The sequence below is a fragment of the Prosopis cineraria genome, unplaced genomic scaffold (genome assembly GCF_029017545.1).
Source record: "Prosopis cineraria cultivar Desert tree isolate PC_DT_omini unplaced genomic scaffold, ASM2901754v1 PC2, whole genome shotgun sequence".
NCBI classification, from domain to species: domain Eukaryota; kingdom Viridiplantae; phylum Streptophyta; class Magnoliopsida; order Fabales; family Fabaceae; genus Prosopis; species Prosopis cineraria.
Window position 1 is genome coordinate 31,663,012 of NW_026555333.1, and position 16,343 is coordinate 31,679,354.

A 16,343-nucleotide genomic window follows, 5' to 3' on the forward strand; every position below is an offset into this window, starting at 1 on the left:
TTCATGTGTTTTGTTGTGTTGTGTAGTTTCTAGATCCCTTAGAGTGTGACTTATTTGGCAAATAAGACCAACATTATGGAAGAAAGCTGTTTGAGTGCATAAGAGGGAGTATCTCTACTTAGTGCATATGGTTACTATCATTTTACTGCTAAATTGCTGATAAAATTATTGATATTTTGTTGACACTCATTGATTTCTATAATTTATTTGATGATTTGGATAGTCTTAGGTGTTTGGCTATTTAAATATATTGTTCTTACATGTTTGCATGATGCTAATTATTTGATCATGAGCAATGTTAAAAAAAAAAAATCTAATTTGATTTGCTGTGTAAAGTTGATGCAAAATTTTGATTCTAGGAGAGGGTATGCTTTCACATATTTTATGGTTTTGATGAGTGTTGAAATGCATATCTAGTTCTTTTGTGAGTTTGTAAGTATTTGAGCATGTGAAAATGAGGTTTCAAGGTGTTTTGAAGGAATAAAATTGGTGTAGGTAAATATTTGCTGATATTAATAAATTATGCAAATTGATATTTGGTGCTATGCACCTCTCGTTGAGTGTCATGGCACCTATTACAATAGCGCTAGAGTTTAGGACATCAGGAAGGCTCTTTGGTGCCACAGCATTATGATCTTAGTGCCATGGCACCGTGGGTTGAAAGGAGCATTTTTTTAAAAAATAAATAATAATGATAATAATAACATTTTTTTTATTTTAATATATATATAAATATAATATTTTCTTAAAAAAACCATTTAAAAAAAATTTACTTTGAATTACTTTATACATATTTTTCTTGTTTAAAAAAAAATTCACATTTGAATTTAATTTTAATATTATTATTTGATTTATTTTTTATTTTGTATTACTTTGAAAAAAATTATATATACACACATAAATTTCTAATTTGATTTTAATTTTAATACTCATTTTTTTTAAAAAATTTAAAAGCTTTGCAAAAAAAAATTTTGACCCCCGTTTAACACTCTCTGACTTTGCGAACCCTAGCCTCCTTTGTCTTCTTCCCCAATCTCGTCGTTCATCGCCACCCAATCTCCTACACCATCCTTTTCGCCGCCGCTAACCATAATACCCACGCCGGCGACTATTTGCCAAGCTTCCACCTTCTGTCATTGAACACTCCCCGCTGACTCCACCCAAGCCTCCCTTCGTCTTTGTGAACCGAATCCCGTTGATCATCACCACCTAGTGTTCTTCCAGTCCTCCATCGTCGTCCGCCAAAGCTTTTCTCAACCGTGATCACACTTGCGACCACGATAACCCATGCCGGTAACCATCTGACACACTTTCACCTACTCACACTTGAGTCTCCTTTCATTTTTATCCACCCACCATAGATTTCACCTTGGGTCGTCGGCCAGTGCTTGGCCATTTCCTTACACTTCACTCTCGCCATTCGCTTTGTTCACTCCATTATCATTCAGTGCCGTTGATAACCACAGAAGCTGTACTCACTACCACTTTGTTTCCCTCACCATCAACCCCCAGCCCCCCTTCGCAATTCATTCTTCTGCATTCCTTCACTCCATCTTTGTTTGTCGATCATCATAGCCCACGACATTCACCTCCCTCTACTCCATTTTCAGCCATTTTTCTTCCCATCACCGAGCTCTGTTCGCTATTCGTGCTCTGCTGTCAACCCTTTTCATCCATGCCTTTGACCATTCAATCACTACCGCTATTCATTCATTCAACTTGGGTTCTGAATTTTGGGTGCTGCATTTTTGTCAGAGGTTTTTAGGTTGCTGTTTTTTTGTTTCCTGAGCCTTGATTTCTACTCGTTTCTTTGCTCTTCCTACTCACTTCGTGATTTGTGTTTGACTGCCATCAAGGTTCGTACCCCTCACTTTTCTATCTCATTCATGATTTTGATTTTAATTGCTCTCAGTTGGGCTTGCTCTCCTATTTTCAATAATTTTGATTCCTAAAATCTGGCTGTTGCTCATATGCCCCTGTTCTGATTTATGTTTTGCTGTGATGTGATTTTATTTTGCATATATATCTATAGAATCGTCATGACTGCTCTGTGATTTTGTCATGGATATTTAGTGAATCACTCTGATTAATTTTGAACTTGGCTTTCATTGTGGGAGGTTTCTTTTGGCAACTGACTACTGGTTCATGATTGTCTCTTGCATATGGCTTTCATTTTTTGATCAAATGGGTTCTATATGTAATAATTTCCCTGATCAAATGGGTTCTATATGTCAATAATTGCTTATGATCTTATTTCTGTGCTTGGTGTAGCTTGAATTAATTTTTTTTCTTTTTAGCATGTCTTTACTGTGTTTCTTAGACATGTTGCTCTTAGATTTCTGACTGTATGACTGTGATATACTTCAACATTCTCTCATTTGGCTGGAGTTATTTTTTATCTTACTCAAGATTATTATGAACTTTATTGATGAAGTTCATTGGGGTTTATTTCTAAAGCTTTGAGTTATGAAACACTACTGTTGATGATATGACTCTTTCAAGTAGTTCTGAATTTTCCATTATCTAGCTTGGTTTTTACATCAAAAGTTAAGGGAGTTTCTTTTTTTCTCTCCCTACCGTGCTTTCTTTTAGCTAATTGCTTCAAGTGGATTGTTGACTTTCTTCCACTTCTTGTGACCAAATTTATATGTTTGTATTACTTTGTTTTATATGTTGGTTAGTTTCTTATAGTTACATAATGGCACCTCCCAACAAACAAAAGACCACCAAATGCAAAGCTTCATTAAAGGCCACTTCATTTCACACCAAGCGATCTGCTAAGTCACATGCTTCTGCTCTTGATTATGAAGACTCCCCACCTTCGGCTGATAATCAACCTATGCCATGGCTCACTGATACCTTTTGTGCACTAGTGGCTAAGCTTAGATATGTAAAAAGTTTCTCTAACAATTGCCTCATCCAAGAACGCACATTCCCTTATGATGATCCGCACCAGGTTTTGAGATTATTCAAGATAACCAATGAAAATTACTTTGCTTCCCTCCAAAAATTGATTACTATCTTTGGTGTGTGAGTTCTTTGCCAATTCTATCTAGAGGGTAGATCTTATGTGCGAGGAAAATTTATTCATTTCACTATGGATTCCATAAGGACTTTTTATGATCTTCCAATAATTGACTCTTGTCGCTGCCAAGAGTTAATGAAGGACAAGTCAACCTGCCCTTATGAGTTGATTACTAAGAGCTTGAGGTTAAATGGAATTAGGGACTTCACCATTCAGACTTACATGAGGTTGTTAAGTTTTGGAATTATTTTGTCATTCATAATGTCTTGCCTACTCACATGTTCATGAAATCTCAAAGGTAAGAGCTGTGCTAATTTATTGTATTATGACAAAGAAATTGGTAGACCTAATATCCATCATCTACTCCAATTTGGTTTCGGCAATACAAGCTATGATCTAGGACACCAAGCTACAAAATTTACAATAATTTATCCTCATCTCATTTCTTCCTTGTGTGTGTAATAAAGGGTTCCATCGCTTGTAACATTTGGAAAATTTTAATCTTGGTTTATTAACCTGATGAGGGTAATTGGTGAGTTATTGAGGTGTATTGCTAGAGGGGCTTAACTTGACATAATTGTTGTGATTTCAGCTCTAAAAGTAGGTTCGAATCAATGATAGGCCATCCGGGTAAGGAAAGAGGAAGGAAAGTGAAGGTTTGTTCTTTGTGTTACACGCCGTGGCGCGTAGTTCGTCCGCCACGGCGCACGAAGATAAATTTAAATGCAACTGACTCCTCTGTGCCATGCGCCAGGGCGGGGCAAAATTTTTGATAATTCAAATCGCATCTGTGCGAGAAAAACAGAAGAGAAGGAAAAGAAGGAAAAGAAGAGAGCATTGGGCTCTGTTAGGGCACGCATATTGGCTTCCATTGTTGACATTTTAAATTTCTTAAACACTCAAGGTAAGTTTATGGTGTCCTCTTCTTCCTTTCTCTTCCTCATTTATGATGATTTGTGGTAGGGTTTGACTTGGGAGATGGATTTTCGGTCTATAGGAGTATGGGTTTGATTTCATTGGTTAAAATGAGTATAATGAGAGTTGTTTAATTTATTGAGATATCATATTGATGATTTTGAAAATGATTGGTCCATTGAAGCTTTTATTATCTAAAAATTAATATAAATATGGTAGTTGGGATATGTTAATGTACATTAATGATGATTTAAGGTATTATTAATGATAAGGTGCATTAATAGAATTTTACGAGCCAATTGGTATGAATGGGTAGTGATTATGAGTTGACAAAAATAAAGTGTGTAGAGTTATATGTTGAAAAAGCTTTATGAGTTAGACAATGACAAAATTCTTGTGGTATGGATGTAGAGAGGTTCATTTTTGGCACCATTCGAGCTTGTTGAAGCTTTGAAAAGTTGGTATAGTGAGGGGTAAACCTTTAACCTCTCAAAGATTTGACGTAATCGGGGGAAAACTTAATTTTTATAGTTGAATGTTAATTGTGTTCGTGAAATATGATTTATGAGTTAAATTGATGATGCATATTGGCAAAGTGTTGATTTGCGAAATGATTTTTAGAAAGAAAACTTTGATTTTGCTGCCCTTGGTGTTTTGTGAAATTGATTATGATTTATTACTATGGGTGGAGAATTGTGATATATTATGTGTTGACTTGTGAAGTATTGAGTTATGTGAGATTGATTGCCATACATTTATTTTTTAATGCATAATATGTGAGAATTATGCATAGCATGATATTGGTGGGAGTTTCCCTAGGGAGGGGAGTAGATTGGTTGACATCTACATGGAATTTGGCAGTGACCGTTGGAATCGAGAACTAATCGTGGCATTGATTATTGAAATCGGAAGGTAGCCCTTGTCTCATGATTGATTTAAGACTGCCCCACTTGTTTTATGAGTGACTCGAACCTAACTAGTCTCCACCGGTTCATGAGGAGGTTAGATTAGGGGTACGACACTTTATGATTATTAGTATTGGGAAAAACTGGATTACATAAGTGAGAGAGTTCACCTTGGCCTAGTAGCTCCTCACAAGTGAAAGGTTGGGTTAGTCCATAAAGGATGTAGCTACGTGATAGCCACCGGTTTCGTGTCGGAGATAACAGGAAGATATAAGGTTGGCATAGAATCATGCATATAAATTTGGCCACATGGTTGCTAGTTTTGTGGTTTGGCATGTATTGAGAGTGCATGGTTATTATTTTTGTCACCCTGTGATATATTTTTGCTAAATAATATGATAAAATATTTTGTGGCAATCCCAATCACATGGTGATTAGTTTTGTGAATCGTGGCTGAGTGTTATGTGCTAATTATATTTATTTGCTTAATTGCATCTATTTATAATTAATATGCAACTGTATGAGTTAAGTGAAACTTGGTTATTGAGTAGTTGTACTCATCCCTCAATTCTCAATTCTCAATATTAAGATTTGGGACATATTGGAAATTTGTGCCCTGTGCTTTCATATGACAGCATCAAATTTCATACAATGCGCCGTGGCGTATGTTAGGTGCATGTGCTGTAAGTCGTAATGCACGTGACATTTTTTGCACAAAATTTGTTTTTGAATTTTAAAACTTATTTTTTGAGTCTCAATTGATTTTCTTTCAAGCTTTCATTTTGTTTTTAAAACTCTGATTTGGAGCTTCTTAAATTATGTTTGAGATTTGATTTGTCGAGATTGAGAATTTTTTAAAAGAATTTGAAAAATTCTTTTTGTAAAACTTTACAATTTAGTAATGCTTTGAGGGTAAAATCTTAGATTATCCTGATTTAGAGTAATTTATGATTTAGTCTTTGGGAGGTTACATCGCTCCCTATTGACTTATTGGAGGTACCACAACCTTTTAAGTTGAAGTCCCTTAGGAATGAAATCATTGAAGATAGGAATTTAAATGTTGTGACAGAATAAGAGGTGGCACCTACTAATGATGAGCCAAGTGGGCCATCTGTGCCATTTGAGGAGGGCGTTCTCAAAATGTTATATGATTTTACAATGCGCTTAGAGCAAGTTCAGCATGATGTTTCTATACTACAGGACATGGTTGCGGCAATTGAGTGATGAGTGCCTCTGGCACCTTAGTTTGTCCTATTCAGGAGGACTTTAATTTGTATCTTAATTAATTTTCTTTTGGATAACTATAGGACTATTTATGCATTTTCTTTAACTTTTCTATTTACATTAAAAAGATTATTATGAGATCTTATGTCCTTGTTCCATGTCTCATCATGATATTCTGTAGATTACAAGGTTTTTATCCTCTCTCTCTACATTTAGATCACTTACATTTCTCCATTCTATTAAGGGAGTGTCAGTTTCCTTCCCCCTCTCTCTTGTTTTTATCGTTCATTTAGAGAAAACCTTAGGAAAGCAAGAGGGGAATTCTTAAAGCTTGGGATTAAGAAGTGGAGCAAATTTTCATTTCACCTCATTTTTTTAGTGCTTTTTCTTCTTTTCCTTTATGCTGATAGTTTTGAATCTTTTTTGTGCTATTTTTGTGTTCATATTAGTTATGTGTAGCTAAATCTTCTCGTTTTAGAGGACTATGAACCTATTTGTGTAAACAACCTTGGATTTACCATTTTGTTGTTGAGAAATGAAGTTTTGATTACTTATTCTTGAGCTATATTATTCTTGTTTCGTGACTAGCCACCACTAGGTGAGATTTGGGCATTTGAGTTGAACCTTAGAAGAGGAGACTCAAATTGAACCTTGAAAACTAGTAGCCTAGGATTAGTTTGCTAATTTTTCATTAGAATAGGAATATATCTAATAGACTTAGGTAATCCTCATGAGTTAGAGTCTGTAATATAACTAATTAATTAAGGTAATAATTTGCTTTAATTGAATTAATTAGGATCTTTAGTGATCGGAAGAACTTTGGATTAATTTAAATTTCAAAATTATCAAAATTGAATTTCGAGACAATTAATGTGATAATGAGAGTGTTAGAAAGCAAATAAGAGATTAGGACTTTAGAATGCTATTCTTTTGGTTAACTTTAGTTGTTTGTGGATTGAAAGTTATTTTAATTGATCATTTTTAATATTTTCATTTTAATTGTTCTAAAATCAATCTAGTTTTATTAGCTTCACGTGAATGAATTTAAAAATTTCAATGCTTAATTGCCATTTTAATTAATTTCCTAAGAGATTAATCTTGATTTACCACTAGCTTCAATTGCGGCTCGTACACTTGCGATGTCTCTTAATTTTTGTGGGCATCAATATTGGATTTCATGGAGAGACCAATGGATAATATGAATTCCCTCCATTATCTAATATAATGAATCCTAGCTTTGCATAGTGGATAATCAAGGGAAACATAGATGCAGACCATTCTTGTACTTTAGCAATGACATGAGAAATTCCCAAAAGGCCCGTAACCTTCTTCCAATTTTGAAAGAGATGTAGAGGAATCAAATTTGGTATCTCTATAAAATGCCCAAAATAGCCCTAGCTATTTCTATAAATATATATTCTCTTAACTCTATATCATATAGTTTGATGATAGGAGATGGATTTGACACATAATGAGTCCCAAGCAACAAGGTGGCAATATGACTTGATAAATGACCAACTCAATCTTCTCCAAGATATATAATGGACTAATAAATCTAGAAGTTAAATCCATGCCTCAACTTGACCTCCTAATTCTTGTTCATTGGTATGACCCTCTAGAACACAGACACCTACCAAAATTTCTAATAGACTTCTCTATCTATCATAAGAACTCTCTATCTAATTGGAGCCACTACATTTTCCACTCTTATCTCAATCTTTTAGGTGGTCTAATCTACCATCTATAGTCCAATAATGCCCCTTCAATCATTTAAATCAATCGAACACAAATGATTTACATTCTTGTCCATAATGCCTTATACAAGGTCATCTAAAACATGTTTTACTTCATGATTGCACTCCCTCATAGTTTAAACTTCACCATCTTTCATTTATTTTAGTAGTTATTGCCTTATCATTAGTGACAATAAAGTCTGACATATAGACAACTGCTTATCATCCAAGTTCCTAGTGACTAATCCATTGGGTTTGAAGTAGAAAGATCGTGGTTAAAACATTTGATCACAAACTAAGGCCATTCAATTGTGGCCTTAGAGAGTGTCATATAGCTATACTAGCCAACAATTGGTTAATATTAAAAATTTGTTTCACAACATAGTTAACTTACAATCTACTTTTATCATTTTCCATATTGTATCTCAATGTGATCATTCTATCCTCATAAATTTGTTAATTAGCCCAATTGATCTATTGCATCTCTATTGCGTTACGCTGATCAATTGTTTCTATCGTGTTTAAACTATCTTATATGAATTTTTCTATTAAGTTATGTGAACTTTGTATTTTGTCTGGGCATATTTTGCATTTAATAAAAAAATAAATTCAACTAAAAAATATAAAAATATAAAAATAAAATTTAATCCTTTTTAGGATTATATTTAAAAAAAAAATCTAATGAAAAAAAATCTTGTTTAAATCCTTTAAAATCTTTTCCAAATTATCCCAATCATTCAAAATATTGAGAATCTACTTTGTGAGAATCAACTATTTTTTTAAAAAAAGTTTATTTCCTTAAATCTTGTTGCTTTCCATTAAAAGAAAAAGATATTCTTGCGTAATTCAAAATTATTTGTCTCTCTCTTAATCTAATTTTCAAAATTTTAATTAAACATAACATAAAAAAAAAAGAAAAGGAAGGAAAGCATCACATGCATGGCAATTGAGCTTTAGTGACAAACGCAGTCTCCAGTGCAAAGAAACAAAAATGCAGAGTATGCACACGGAACAGAGATAGCATAGATGAAAAACAGAGAAAGCAGAAAGCAGATGCAAAAGAACAGAAACAAAGCACACGAACACAGCAACGCAGAGAGAGAGAGAGAGAGAGAGCAGATTGGCCACACATAAAGCAAAGAGCAGAAGAAAAGCGGACGAAATCATAAAGGAAGGCAACAAAAAAAGCTTCACTTTGTAGAAGAGACACATGCATGTTGCAGAAGAAAAGAAAAACAAAGCAGAAACACAGCACATACGCAGCAGACGAAAACACAGAGAGAAAGAGAGAGAGAGCAGACTTGGCTACACGCAAAGCAAAGGGTAGAAGAGAAGCTCACAGATGCAAGCGTAGGAGTCAAAGAGATGAGCTGCATGCAACAGGATTGGGGATCTCATTCTACCTTACATATAAAAACCGACACGGTGAAGGGGAGAAAGGGAGGAGGACTTAGTATTTGCTTCTGGAGGTCAGAGTGAGAGAAAAAGGAAGAACAAGAGAAAAACAAAGAAAAGGCTGAAACAAAAGAGAGAGATAGATAGTGAGAGAGAAGTGACAAGGATGAAGGAGATTTCAAAACAGACTTTGAAGTAAGAGAGTGATAGAGATGGGGAGGGGACGAAAAATAGAGGAAAGAGCTTAAGGAATTTCTGGAAGGTAGATTGAATTTGGGATTGAGAGTGATTTTCTAGATTTGAGCTCGAGAGAACGAACAAGGAATAAGGATAGAGGATGCTGAATGATTGAAGATTCAGAGGGAGAAGCAACAACTGATTGAGCACTCGAGGAAGCTAGATTATGCACACAATAGGGTGAAGATGAAAGGTGATGAAGCAGAGAGTAATAGCTCAGTTTCAAATGGGTAACGATCTCTGCATGTTCATTCTTCAAAGCTTAATCTGTGGGATTAATGAAGTAATTAGGGAATTTCAAAATTTGTATAGATTACATGATTTATTTTGTGAGGCATTGTACCAAGTTATGCATTTTGGGATTCTCTTTTTCTTTTTGTACGTTTTAGACTATCATTGAAATTATTTCTGATTGTGAGCTTCACAATTATTTGTTGGTTATAAAATTCTTAATAATGTATAATATTTAAATCTATTTGCAGTGTGAGATTTTAAGAATCTCTGTAAACATTTAAATTTAAAATGATCCTACATCATAAAAATCAATAAGATTTCGCAGGTGTGAAGATCAATTTTATATATGATAATATAAGTTTTAAAGGTCTATCATTAAAATTAATTTTTTTTATAATTTAAATTAATTAAATATTTAAGTCTCATGTGAGATTTTGAGAATTTTCATAGAGAATTAAATTAATTGTATTATCGTGTGGGATAATAAATCATTACATATTTTGCAATTATTAATTTATATAGTAAATAAATGATTTTTGTAAGTAAAATTATAAACGTTTTTAATAAAATTAATTAATCAAATTAAGGTATTCAATCTTTTGATCATATGAGATTTTTGAATATTTGTAGACCTTTATAATAATCGTTTTACCGTGTAAGTTAATAAGGTTTCGCAAGTATAGTGATTAAAATTTCTATGTTTAAAAATATGTTATATAATTATGCATTAAAATATGCTTAAAATATATACATTATTTCACTCTTTTATCGTGAGAGATTTCAAGATCTTTACAGATATTTAGAATAATTATATTATCATATGAGCTAATAAGGCTTTATAGGTATAACAGCTAAATTTTTCAAAAATAATAAAACATAAAAAATAATTTTTAAACTCTTTTCTTTTCTTTATTTCAAAAATTCAAAAATTAAGAAAATAATTTAAATTAAATTAATTTTTGTAATTTAAAACATATTTATTAGAATTTCAGAAAATTTTTTTATTTGCAAAATAGTGGATTATTTATAATTAATTTCTCTTCAAAAAAAATTTTCACCCACAATTTTTAATCCCAAATATGTGGACTTTAATTCCCATCGTAGGGTATACAGGCCTCAGAGTCTGATTCTAAGTTAAGCCCTCCCTTGTAAATAAATAAATATTTTTCACTTAATTATTGTCATTTTTTTAAAACATGTGAATAATAAAGAGATAACTAAAAGAACTTTAAAGTCATATTAATTTAGCACAACAAACTTTAGGTAACCGTTCTCACAAACGGATGTTGTGGGGTGCCTAACACCTTCCCCATACTCAATCGATTTCCGAACCTATTTTCTGATTTTGCAAACCATTCTTACCTCTTTTAAACGGTTTTTCAAGATTTTCCTTAAAATTTTAGTGGCAACTCCCATTCCTCAAGTTTTCGCTCTGAAGGCCGAAACCTCCACTCTCCTGCACCATCCGCATCGCGTTTTCGAGTGCAACAAGTTAAGTATCATCACTTTGATCTAACCTCTTGTGTATCATGTTTCTTACTCCTTCACATCTAGGTCTTAGTAATCCATAACAGTCTAATCCTCACATAAGGATTATTAGTATCAAGTGTTTTTTTTCCCTTTCCTCCTTATTCACTTATAAAATCACATGGTTATGATCCTCCTCCTAATCAGGCCCTTAATGTTTTGCATTCTCAACCCATCTATTGATCCCCTATGGTTACATAATTCCACTAAAGAATATGATTCTTCTCAACTTGACCAACATCCTGTAAGCAATGCCTTTAGTTAATCCAATATTTTTTATCATTTTAGCCATATGGGTAGTTTCTACATAACACATTCCTTACTTAACTTCACTATGTTCACTAATGCATTTCATATAGTTAGTGCTTCTCTCAAGTTTTTCTGATTCTTGCCTGAAATCAACCTTAAAATTAGGCCACTCACATGTTACCAAATTGGTATTCCTATTATGTGTACTGAATTAAAAGGTTAAACTTGTGTCTTTGCATTTAAGAAGACCAAAGATATACCCTAGGTTCAAGTTCCAAAAGGTCCCAAAAATTGCCAAAACGACCAAAGTATCCTTAAGCTAAGAATGAGCTCTAATTGATTCTAAAAGCGTACAAATGCGTAATTATGCAATAATTGAGTTTCCAAGAATACAATATGCAAGAAAATTATCCAAAAATGTGTGCAAATAATGAAATATGTTAGTAAGCATGTCTACATATGCGTCTCTTGCTTGTTCCTCTCTTATTTATACATGTTCCTTAATGATTATAGGACTAGCTGTTATGCTTTCTCTCTCTAAACTTCTCTTATAGAGCCAAATTTGTGCTTTCTTTCATTCAAAATCCTTTACCCATCATCTCTAAACCATTCTCTTCTACTCAAAATCCTTCTAAACTACCTATAATCTATGATCTAGCCCACATCATTGAGAAATCATAAAAGCTTTTGTGATAGTGAATATGACAATAACCAAGGCTAATGGTCCGAAAAAGGGAGATGAATCATCCAGGAAGAGGAAAAGAACTAAGGAAATGATTGAAGTTATGAGTACTTCCTCCATATAGCCTATTAAGAAGGACAAAACACTTAGGAAAGGTAAATAGGTAATGATGGATGAAAAATGTACTCATATAGGCATAGACTTGTGAAGACATATAGAAGTAACGTGCCTATAAGGCAAGTTACAAAGGCTAAACTCCTTTATCGTAAGCTAATTACCAAGGAAATTAAAGAAAAGTTTGAGTTTGATTTCCTTTACTATGAACTCGCTAATGGCTATTTCACAAAATATGAATCGTTTATCAATGGCCATAATTTTAGGGTAGATAAGTTTCTAGAAGACTATAATGGGTTTTTGAGCTAGAATTTAATTATTTACCAGAGCTAGTGATAAGTCACATTTATTACACACTTTTCCTTGTTATTATTGATTTAAAATCATGTTATATTTGTTCAAATTACACACATATTGCATTGATTGTGAAAAATCACCCAAATGTAAGATTTTATGCACTAAGGGCATTTTGATCATAAAAATAGACTTTCAAGAAAATGTTTGAGAAAATTATTCAACAATTTTTAGTCTAGAAGAACAATAGTCCAATTAGATTTAAAACTCATTTTAGATTGAGAGTAATTAATTTTATAAGTGACAATTTTAGAAAGTCAAAGTTTTGAGCTAACTTGTTTTCTTACACTTGAGCTAGGTCATTTTTGTACATGTGTGGGCTTATAATTTTTGAACTATTTGGAACACCCTTTTGCCCCTTTTTGATGTCATAATTGGCTTTTATTATTTAATTTATATTGTGCCACATTTTGGAAATTAATTTTAATTGGAAGTGCAATTATTATCCATACACTTTGTACTTTAATCTTATGTATCACACTTATTTATGTAGGTTTGTACCCCTTGGATTTGGCACATTAAGACCATTGGATTGGAATAATAGATGAGTTAAGAGGCAAAACACTTGAGTTTTAGGGTGAAAATGCAAGCATTGTATAGTCTTGTATATATTATACCATACTTTGATTCCACTCACTTTCTCTCTTAATTTTTCATTGTCTTTAGCTTTATTTAATTCAATTTCTAGACCATTTTCATCTGAATTTTTGTCCATTTTACCATGGTAAAGAATAAAATTATCCCAGGTCATTTTTTACCCATATACTAAACATTAAAGTTAGGCCCTTTCACCTTAGACCTGAATCAAATTACCCTAATTTCATTTTCAGCATTCATTTTTCCATTCATTTTGTAACATCTGGGAAAATTTAAGCCTGGTTTATTAACTTAATGAGGGTAATTAGTGAGTTAATGAGGTGTATGGCTAGAGAGGCTTAACTTGGCATAATTGTTGTGATTTCAGCCTTAAAAGTGGGTTCGGATCAATGGTGGGCCACCTGGGCAAGGAAAGAGGAAGAAAAAAGATGAAGAATTGTTCTCTGTGCCACACACCATGGCACGTGGTTGGTCCGTTGTGATACACAGAGATGAATTTGAATAATGAGCTCTTATATGCCATGCGTCACGGCGGAGGGCAGCGTGAGCCGTGATGCACGGCCAAAAATCTGATATATCAGATTTGTATCAGCGTAAGAAAATAGAAAAGAGGAAGAAGAAACTAAAGAGCTCTTCTTTTCCTCTGTTAAGGCACATTGTGAGATCACATTGAGGTTAGATTGAAGCTCCCTAACATTCAAGATAAGTTTATGGTGCCTTATTTTTCCTTTCTCTCCCGTATTTGAGATGAGTTATGGTAGGGTTTGAGTTGAAAGATGAATTTTCAGTCCATAAGAGTATGGTTCCGATTCCCTTAGTTAAAATGACTATAATGGGAGTTGTTTAATGTATCAAAATTCTACATTGATGATTTTGAAAGTGGTTGGTCTACGGAAGCATTTATTAGCTAAAAATTAACATAAATATGATAGTTAGGAGAGGTTAATGGGTATTAATGATGGTTTGAAGTATTGTTAGTGATAATGTATATTAATGAAATTTAATGAGTCCATTGGATATGAATGGGTAGTGACTATGAGTTGATAAAAATAGAGTGTGTATGGATGTAGTGAGGTTTGTTTTTTGGAACTATTCAAGCTTGTTAAAGTTTTAAAAAGTTGGTATAGTGAGAGGTAAACTTTTGACCTCTTAAAGGTTTGAGGTAACTGGGAGAAACTTAACTTTTATGGTTAAATATTAATTGTGTTTGTGAAATATAATTAATAATTTAAATGTATGATATGTGCTGGTGGTGGTTGACTTGTGAAATAATTTTAGGAAAGAAAATGTTGACTATGCCATTTACTTGTGATTTAAAAGTTTATTGGTGGCACGTTGTTACAAAAGGAAAGATTTGTGATATATATAATATGTTGAATGTTTGGAGTGATTTAAAATGAATATGTGAGATTTGGTTGCCATAAATTCATTATTGAAATACATAATATGTGATAAATGTATATAGCATGATCATTGATGGGAGTTCGCTTAGGGAGAGGAGTAGATTGATTTAAATTCATGTGGTATTGGCAGTGACCGTTGGAATTGAGAACTAGCCTTGGCACCGACTGTTGGAATCAGGAGGTAGCCCTTGTCTCATGGTTGATTTGAGAGTGTTCTACTTGTTCTATGAGGGACTTAAACCTAACAAGTCTCCACCGGTTCATAAGGAGGCTAGATTAGGAGTACGACATCCTATGGTTGTTAGTATTGGGGAAAATCAAATTACATAAGTGAGTGAGTGTGGTAGCTCCTTAAAAGTGGAAGGCTAGGTTAGTTCATAAAGGATGTAGCTACATGATAGCCATTGGTTTCGTGTTGGAGGTAATAGGAGGATATAAAGTTAGCATATGATCATGCATATAAGTTTAGCCACATAGTTTTTAGTTTTGTGATTCGGCATGTGTTGAGGGCATATGGTTGTTATTTTTGCAACCCTGTGTTATGTTTTGCAAAATAATACGTTAAAACTTTGTTACTGAGTGGTTGTACTCATGCCTTAATTCTCAATATTTTCAAGACCTAGCTCATTGAGTCCGAGTCGAGGAAAACATACAGAGGCCTATGGTTGTGGAGCAATCCTCTATATGCCTCTCTTTTGTTACTTTCATGTGTATTTGTAAATGTAATTGCCAACTAGGATTATTTGATATGCTTTGTGCATTACTTGCATGATTTTTGTATAACTAGTGTATTTTGTGTCCTGGGTTAGTGAGTTTTGATTGTGAACTCGTAAATAGGGCCATAATACTTGTGTAAGTAGAAATAGATGTATTTTGAGAAAATTGGAATGAAATTGTTGATTTTGTGCAACATTTCCTCCCCTTCTATGTTTTGTAGTTGAGTGGTGATTTTATGAGATAAGTGTTTTTGATTGTATGTGATGCATTGCATGAGTCTGCAAGAGTCCATTGGGTGTGGTCAGATGGTTGGTGTAAGCTACTGGTACAAGTGGTTGAGTTGGGACACCCTATTTGTGAAATTTTGTGAAAAGTGGTCATAATGAGTTTTAGTGTCTAACTTTTTATAAAAAATGAGTTTGAGTGTGAAACCAGTGCCATTAGCTAAAACTAGGAGAAAGCTTCATATAGACACTGAAACCACCTCAATCGGATGTCGGACGGAGATTTGGGATGCATAAAAAATTCGCTCCCTATGCTGTCAAATTTTGTGCAATGTGTCGTGGCACACAATGCCTCACGCTATGGTGTATGGCACAGAGAAGACATACCGTAGTGCACAAGTGGTAAGCCATGGCGCACGTGTCTTTTTCTACACAATCTATTTTTGAGTTTTAAAACCCATTATTTTAAGTCCCAATTGAATTTCAAGCTTTCGCTTTACTTTTAAAACTCTGATACGGATTTATTAAATAATATTTGAAACTTGAATTGTTGAAATTGGAATTATTTTGAAAGAATTTTAAGAAATTTCTTTTATAAAATTTTACAATTTGGTAATCCTTAGATTGTCATGATTTGGAGCTAAACATGGGTTAATAAAGGGGACTTTACAATTTAATCTTAGGGAGGTTACACACTCTCATTTTACCAGCCTTAACCCTTCTCCATTCTCTCTCCATTGTTCTTTATATTCTTCATCTCGATCTCACCTTTGCTCCTCCATAACTCATGATCCAATCATTAAAATCA

General features: G+C 33.4%; 1 long non-coding RNA gene across 1 annotated transcript; it reads left to right on the forward strand.

The window, feature by feature from the left end:
• Positions 1-1,023: 1,023 nt before the first annotated feature.
• Positions 1,024-9,909, forward strand: LOC129302392 (uncharacterized). Its single transcript, XR_008591277.1, has 2 exons — positions 1,024-1,856; positions 3,618-9,909. It is a non-coding gene; the product is annotated as an uncharacterized LOC129302392 (long non-coding RNA).
• The last annotated feature ends 6,434 nt before the right edge of the window (positions 9,910-16,343 follow it).